Raw genomic sequence first — 8,521 nt, forward strand, 5'->3', positions numbered from 1 at the left:
GTGTCGTATGCAAACTTGATGATTGAGTTGGAGGCGTGTGTCGCCACGCAACCATGGGTGATCTGAGAGTTGTCATGACTTTGGCCTGTGGGTAAGGTTTATGACCCCCCCTCCTATAAATACCTTTCTCCCTTCCCTCTCTCTCGCTGACTCTACTGAAGGACTCTTGAATAGACTTTTGTTAAACATCAAACAAGTGGGGGGAAAGGAACCATATTTTGGTAATAGAACCAGTTGAAAATATGCGTTGGTACTTAATGAATATGATGTCAGTTCAGTTGTCATCTGAGACATTATGACTGTATCAGGGGAAAGTCTACACATTCCAGTTATCAGATTCACATGGAATTGTTGTGCAATTTCAATGTTTGAATATGAAACCATTTGTGAAAAGATTAAATGTAATTTTAGCTTCCAAATGAGAGAATTGGGTTTTCATAAGGTTAGAGCTCTGCTCAATCAGTGGCCGGCCCATGTGAAGAGACATGGATTATAAACTATGAAACCCACCCTTCACACCCGTCTCTCCCTCCACTATATAAGCCCTTGATGAAAATGTAACCTTCTGTTCCGAGTACGCGAGGTCTGCAGACTCTGCGTTAAAAGGGCAAATAACTTTCTGTTCCAGGTACATTAGGGCGACCATCCGATGTCAGGAGGATTCAGATAACTACAGAACTAAGCCAACCTCAGCGTGAGCTTTGGTTTCGAATGGTATGAACATTGAACTCTTATTCACTACAGAAGTGATACCTCCTTGTCATGTTTTGTCATTGATTATCATGTCTTGTCCCTGTGCTTCCCTTCTATTAGTTTCCCTCTGCTGGTCTTATTAGGTTCTTTCCCTCTTTCTATCCCTCTCTCTCCCCCTCCCTCTCTCCCTCTCTCGCTCTCTCTCTCTATCGTTCCGTTCCTGCTCCCAGCTGTTCCTCATTCTCCTAACTACCTCATTTACTCTTTCACACCTGTCCCCTATTTTACCCTCTGATTAGAGTCCCTATTTCTCCCTCTGTTTTCCGCTTCTGTCCTTGTCGGATCCTTGTTTGATGTTTGCTGTTCTGTGTCCTTGTTCCGCCCTGTCGTGTTTTTGCCTTCTTCAGATGCTGCGTGTGAGCAGGTGTCTATGTCAGCTACGGCCTGTGCCTTCTCGAAGCGACCTGCAGTCTGTGGTCGCGTCTCCAGGCGTTCCTCTCTACTGACGAGAGGATTTCAGTTTTCCTGTTTTGTATTTACCTAAGATATATCCAGGATTATCGTTTTTGTTTAAGACTGGAATAAAGACTCTGTTTCTGTTAAGTCGCTTTTGGGTCCTCATTCACCAGCATAACACCTCCTAGCCGTTGAGTTAGCAGCGGCCACAGTAAATGTGGGCTAGGAAACGACAGACAACGTATCCAGTCTAACACACAACGACGATACTACAATGTATCCAATGTACCACCAGAGACATTCTTCCGAGGACAGGATCTCTGTTGGCCAGCATCTATGACCAACCTACCGAAGCGCAGCTCGGAGTAAATATTTATTGCATTTTCCTTTTCCAAATGGGCAGTAATTTAGAATGCATAAGATACTGTATTTACGATAGCATAGCCTCTCCCTTTGTTCCTCAGTCTTCCCACTCTTTCACTCAAACCCAACCCTCTTCCCTTTGTGTAACCAGCCGTCATGTCGGCTCCGTCTACCAGGGACATTTTCCGCATGACAGTTATGTCGGCCACGGACAATGAGAGCCCACAGTCCTTGGGAGTGGGCTGCGCCGATGGCACTGTGTTATCCTCAAAGCGGGCAAAGAAGGTATTTAGCTTGTCCAGGAGCAAGACGTCGGTATCCACGACGTGGCTGGTTTTTCCTTTGTAGTCTGTGATTGTCTGTAGACCCTGCCACATAGGTCTCGTGTCTGAGCCGTTGAATTGCGACTCCACTTAGTCTCTGTACTAAAGCTTTGCCTGTTTGATTGCCTTACGGCGTGAATGACTACACTGTTTGAATTCGACCCTATTCTGAGTCACCTTGCTGTGGTTAAATGCGATGGTTTGCACTCTCAGGTTTGCTGAAGGTTGCCATGGTTTTTGGTTTGGGCAAGTTTTAACAGTCAATTAGAACATCCCCTATACACCTCCTGATGGGTACTTCCTGTTTTTTAAAGTTTCTGCCTATGGGAGGGGAGGCGCAGAATGGAGTCGTGACATGAATTTATGAAAGGGAGGGTGGGGGAGTGCCTTGTAGCCATTCCAGAAAGGAGAGTGACAATGATCGAGAGTTTATGAAGCGTGAGTACTCCTCAAATCTGATTTGTTAAAATCCCCAGCTACAATCAATGCGACCTCAGGAGATGTGGTTTCCAGTTTGCACAGTCCTGTGTAGTTCCTTGAGGTCCGTCGTGGTATCGGCTTGAGGTGGAATATAGTCGGCTGTGACTATAACCGAAGAGAGTTTTCTTGGGAGGTGCACCCAGCGAGGGAGCCCCAGAACCGAGTTTGCAAAACCATGCTTTAGATGTCGACGTTGCTGAAAAACAATCTGATTGGTGTATATACAGAGATTCGTATAGACCTTAGAATTACTAGAAGGGGTATAGGTCCTTAGATCATGGCTAGTATGGGGCTCTGCCTTCGGTGTGAGGAGCGTTCTCAGGCTCAATAGTTTGAAGAAGAATAACACTGGATCATTTTTGGGAGGTCTCGTCTCAGAATGCACATACTATAAGGATAACAGGCGTTGTGTCGGAGATGCATTGCCTGTGAAAAGGGGTTACTTGCTGGTACACTGTTTCGGAAGGGAATGTACGTTCTTCTCATTCTAATTCTATGCGACAATGGCTGTGGTACTGTACCAGTCAAAAGATTGGACACTTACTCATTACAGGATTTTTCTTTAATTTGACTATTTTCTACATTGTAGAATAATAGTGAAGACAAAAAAGAAAAGTGTTAAACAAATCAATATGTTATTTGAGATTCTTCAATGTAGCCACCCTTTGCCTTGATGAAAGCTTTGCATATCTTCAGACCTAACTAAATTGTAAATATCTGGCTGTGTCATTATGACTTTGGATAAGTATTTATGACACTTAATTCATTTAAACAATTCTAAGTGGCAAAGCTAAAAGGGGATATGATAGGGAGAAAAAAATCAGATTGGATCATGAAAAAGTGGCAGCAATAACTGGTGAGTAGGTTTTTGTTCACCAATTGTAAATGAGCATTTGACAGATTTGACATGATATTTAAAAAATAATATTATGACTCATGACATGTTGACTTCATTCAACTCCAAACTGCACGCTGAGACTGGTATTCATTCAAATGGTATTTGTGAGTTCATCTAACTCTCAGTATCCCTTTAAAAATGAATACCCCATAACAGGGTTAGTTCACTTTTTTTTAAACATATAGTCAGATGGCTAACAAAACGACTGTGGGTGGTAGGGGCAATTAGACAAAGTTCAATGTTAGTGGCAAAATCCCTTCAAGTTAATAGTGGCTATTTTTAGCAACCCTAATCCATGGATTGCAGTTTCTCCTGGCCCATAGACTACTTTCAGAGCAAGGAACCAGCAGACTGGCTATAAGCATTAAAAAAGTTAACTATCCCTTAATTGAATTTACAAATCAATCATTGCAAATAGGGCATTAAAGGTCAAGGATTTCTTATTAAACTGAATCTGAATTTTCACAAGTTCTTCCATAATTTATTTTTTATTTATGACCCCAAACCCAACCCCTAACTGCCCTTTATCTTACAGTAGTGAGTGCTTACATTTTCATTTGTCAGTCGCTCTGGACAAGACTGTCTGCTAAATTACTAAAAGGTCAATATTTGCTGCTTTCCCCCAACAGATGCTGTCATGAAGCACTTCCCAGGTAGGGGAAGTGGGAATGGCTTAAAACAGTAAAATGGCTGATTTTAAAGAAGCAGCGCGAGAAAACAATTGAATGAATAGGATTAAATAAATACAAATTGGTCATTTGTTCTGTTTTATTACCATGACTACAAGCATCACTGAAATAATGCTCCAGTAACATGTATATTGCATGTTGTTATTTTGTTACTATTTTTTTTTTAAATATTAGCAATTTTTAAAAACTTTTTTAACTCTAAAAAGGGCTCAGAAGTAAGCATTTCATGGTAAAGTCTACAACCTGTTGTATTTGTAGCATGTGACAAATACAATTTGAGGTACTGTATGTGTGTGGGGAAGTGGGGACCATATTGCAATATAACCCATATTGCGATTAGATCCCAGGAACCTCCTATTGAAGTTATGAACATTTATGATTAGTCAGAGACAATACAAACAACAGCCAGTGTCACGTATACTCCGTCTCCAGCCTCTAGGTCAGCATCTGACTCTGTTTCAGTTTCATGTCTGTGCGTTGTTCGTGTTTCTTGTTTTATATTATGTTTTCATTTATTAAATAAATTATTTACTCCCTGAACTTGCTTCCCGACTCCTAGCGGAATTACAGAATTACACCTCACCTAAGGGAAGCATCAGGGAGTGTTTTTTAAAATGTATTTTAGAGTAATGACGTCTTGTCAAACTGCTACAGGCTCTCATGCCTCAGACGGATCGCCACACTCTCATGCCTCAGCCAGATTGCCAGGCTCCCCTGCCTCAGCCAGCTCGTTGGGCTTTCATGCCTCTGCCAGATCGCCAGGCTCCCCTGCTACCACTGGCTCGCCAGGTTCTCCTGCCTCAGTCAGATTGCCAGGCTCCCCTGCCTCTACTGATCTGCCAGGTTCCCACGCCTCAGCTGACTCGACAGGTTCCTGTACCTCAGCTGGCATGACAGGTTCTCGCGCATCAGCAGGGGGTGACCGGTCTGCTCCTGATCCCTGGGTTTGTCCCTTTTGACGGCGTCCTGCGGCTGGAGCTGCGTGTCGGGGAGGGGGTACTGTCACGTATACTCCCTCTCTGGCCTCATCAGGCTGCTGATTATCCCGCACACCTGTCACCCTCGTCTCGCGCACCTGCGCCTCATGACACTCACCAGGACTCCATCATCTCCTTGATTATCTTCCCTATATCGGTCACTCCCCTTGGTTCTTTCCTCATGTGTTATTGACTGACTGTTTCAGTTTCATGTCTGTGTGTTGTTAGTGTTTCTTGTTTTGTATTATGTTTTCATTTATTTATTAAATGATTCACTTCCTGAACTTACTTCCCAACTCCCAGCGCACATATTACAGCCAATACAGGGTGGGCCAATATTCTATCTGGAATGGCCTTGCTTCACCTCTGTTTTGAAAGCACTTTTATTTACAAAACAATTATGAATAATGCATTATGAAGGTTGTTATGATACTGAAACTAACACTCAAAGGTTTTATGACTGGTTTTATGTACAATACAAGCACAGTAAATATATCATATTTTTTTTGTTGACAAAAACAATACAAGCTAAAAACGATGAGATTTTCACAGCTATTTCAAGTGCTCGAGATATTTCGCTTTGATGTCATCTATGAAATTCCTCCAACCCCAGGGAATATATCGGGAAAATAATTATACATCGACAATGGCTGCATAACAGGCATACCAACCAGTTCTAATGAGCATTTCTAGACACCTGTGAGACTACATATTATGATAACATATTATACCAAATACATCTTAAAAGTTCTCATACTCCAGTCCACAAATGATATTTTTGGGAGTAATTATAGCTTCTATTGTTTGCTGTCACGATATAACAATGCAATTGAATTACATTTGGCATTAAACAATAACTTGACAGACATGAATATATGCTATGCACTCGGAATGCACCCCCCCCCCCACTCCAAAACAGACCAAATAAAAAACCTTCCTCATCAATCCACACACAACACCCCATAATGACAATTTGAAAACACCTCACAAATGAGAATTATTTCGCTGTGACCTATGACCCTAACTAAACAGACATAGGGAGCAAAATGTATAAATCAGTCCATGATATAGCATTATATTTAATTTGTGTTGAAGGCGAATGATGAGAGGTTGGCTGAGGTGTCTAGAGGCTTTTTCTTTTTGGCACTGTTCTCTGCCTCGCAAGGTCCGTTCTCGTGTCCGCTGTCCTCCGCTCTTTCGTTTCTTCAGATCTGCCGTGTCTCCAGACTGTCCTTTCGCCCACTCTGTCCAGGACTAAACAAAAAAGAGGGAGGAAACATCTGAAAATCATAATACAGATGCAATAGAAAAATTGTCAATATTCCTCTTCACAAAACCGTCTTAAATGGCACTTAATTCCAAACCAAATGTGACATTTGTTTTGTACACAGCAAGACAACCAAGCGCACGCACAAACACACGGGGCCATTCAGTTTTAAATTGCATCCTGTTATGTGTAATCACTATTGACAGACAGGACCACTTCTCGTTCAGCAGCCTTTTTCTCCTTGTGTTGCTCTCTGGGCAGAGACAAAGGGTGCCATTTGAGACCTAGCCCTGGACGTAAATGGAGCTGTAATGAGTCATCAAGCGGAGCGGCAGGACCCAATCTCCCCATTCTCACAATCTACAATTACTATTCTTCACCCGACTCACTGAATAGTGAATACAAGCCTTAAAATGTGCCCCCGGTCGCCTGCTGTATATTTACTAGCTAATTTACGACCACACACAAACACACACACACACACACACACCCTTAAGTGATCATTATCATAAGATCAAGGCACTGTGCCCACAACACAACACACTGGGTTCCCAAGCAACAGACAAATAAAGCCTCCCTTTCTGTCTCATCCCTTCTTCCCCTCCTTTAGGCTGTGTGGAGTGTCATCCACCCTTCCGCTAAGTGGCTTGGTGTGTGCAGGGTCACGAACGGGAGCTCAACACAGGGGTACAAACACAGATGTGAATGCAGAGTGTGTTTTCGCAGGTTACTCTATCACAAAGGTAAAGGCAAGTCATATAATATCCGTTTAGTATATACTGGGGTTTCAGAGGGTCGGGTATGTGGCCAGGGGGCAAGGGGAGGTGGGGATGGCTGCTGGTGCCCAAGTACTGGTCTGTGAAAGTGCCTCTAGAAATATCATTATCTTTCAGAATTTTTATATCCGTTTTTGTCAGGAGGGCAGTTGGGCAGGGCAGAATCCAAAATTGAAGGCAAACTAGGCAATAGCCAGTCAGATCTACCACAAAAATATATCCCGGTGAATATCTTTTGACTTATTGCACATAAGAGGAAGAGACCGTTGGCCAACACAAACAAAATATCTCTGCACGGACTTGCTGAAGGTAAAAATAGCACTGGCCCTCAGCTTTACTGAGGCGTCCAACAGATGGGTTAGCTGACAACGTCACAAAAACGAAGCGCACGCATCCGTTTGTTATGATTCTGGACGGTCAGATAGCTAGCAAAAATGACAAGAAGCAGCCATGTGGGGAATCGACGTTGGCTTTATTTCAGCTCGTTATAACTTGTTATTGATAACATGTCTTGTTTTGAGGTGTCATGTCGACGCAAAAATTTGCTAGCTAGCTAATCAACAACTAACGATGCATGAGAGGCAACAAGTGCTCATGATGCAAAGGTATTTATGTTTCAATAGATTTGGAGAGGAAATAAAGTTAACATGTTGTAAACAATTCTTTGATTCAAAGCCAACTCCATCTGTTTTGCTTTGGTTGTGCATGTTGCTAAACATCAGAAGCTGCCGGAGGAGATGGCTGCCGTTTAACCAATTGTGCTATTGTGTGTTTTTTTTGTTGCATTATTTGTAACCACCATCTCCTATGACCGAAAAGATCTTCTGGATATCAGGACAGTGATTACTCCCCTCGTACTGGAGAAAGATTTTTGTTTAATGAGTCGGACGCGAAGGGTTTACTTCTGACACCCGACTGGCCAACATCCCTGTCATTCGCAGGACAAAGTGAAGGAGATATCGTGGATGTAGGTCGGGGTGCCTTGTAAGGATCCAACGGCGAGTGGATAATCTGCCTCTACCACAGGGGTGAACAACTCCAGTCCTCAATTGGCTTGACTGGTGTCACTTTTCCCCCATATATATTTGAGTAGTAGCAACACAATTAAAATACATTTGACTAACCTGAGTACCATAAGTAACTGAGCAAAAAACATTTGCAGATTAAACAGAATATCAATTACAATACTGAGTAAATTCAGCAAATTAAACTTACAATATTAGTTCTGTGTCTGATTACATTAAGTATATAAACTTATAACATTAGTTCTGGGACTAAAACAACACTTTTCTGAACCTGATAAAATTAAGTTGAATGAAAGGAATTTGAGATCCTGTTAGTTGTTTTCACTTAATATATTTGTGTTTGTTATGCACTAAAAGCGAAGTATATTATACTTAAATGATCCGCCTTGTTGGATTTACTTAAAAGCCTGATGCAAATAGTTACCTACATTTTTTAAAGTAAAAGGGCACAATATTTTTTACAGTGCACATCCCTCTTTGCTTACTGTAAGGAAGGAAAGAAGGCCCGTGTTTAACAATGCATGATAATGTCATGTATAACACCCATTGCCGAGTATATTCTTTGTGTTAACAA

The sequence above is a fragment of the Oncorhynchus gorbuscha genome, linkage group LG10 (genome assembly GCF_021184085.1).
Source record: "Oncorhynchus gorbuscha isolate QuinsamMale2020 ecotype Even-year linkage group LG10, OgorEven_v1.0, whole genome shotgun sequence".
In the NCBI taxonomy this organism is placed as follows: Eukaryota; Metazoa; Chordata; class Actinopteri; order Salmoniformes; family Salmonidae; genus Oncorhynchus; species Oncorhynchus gorbuscha.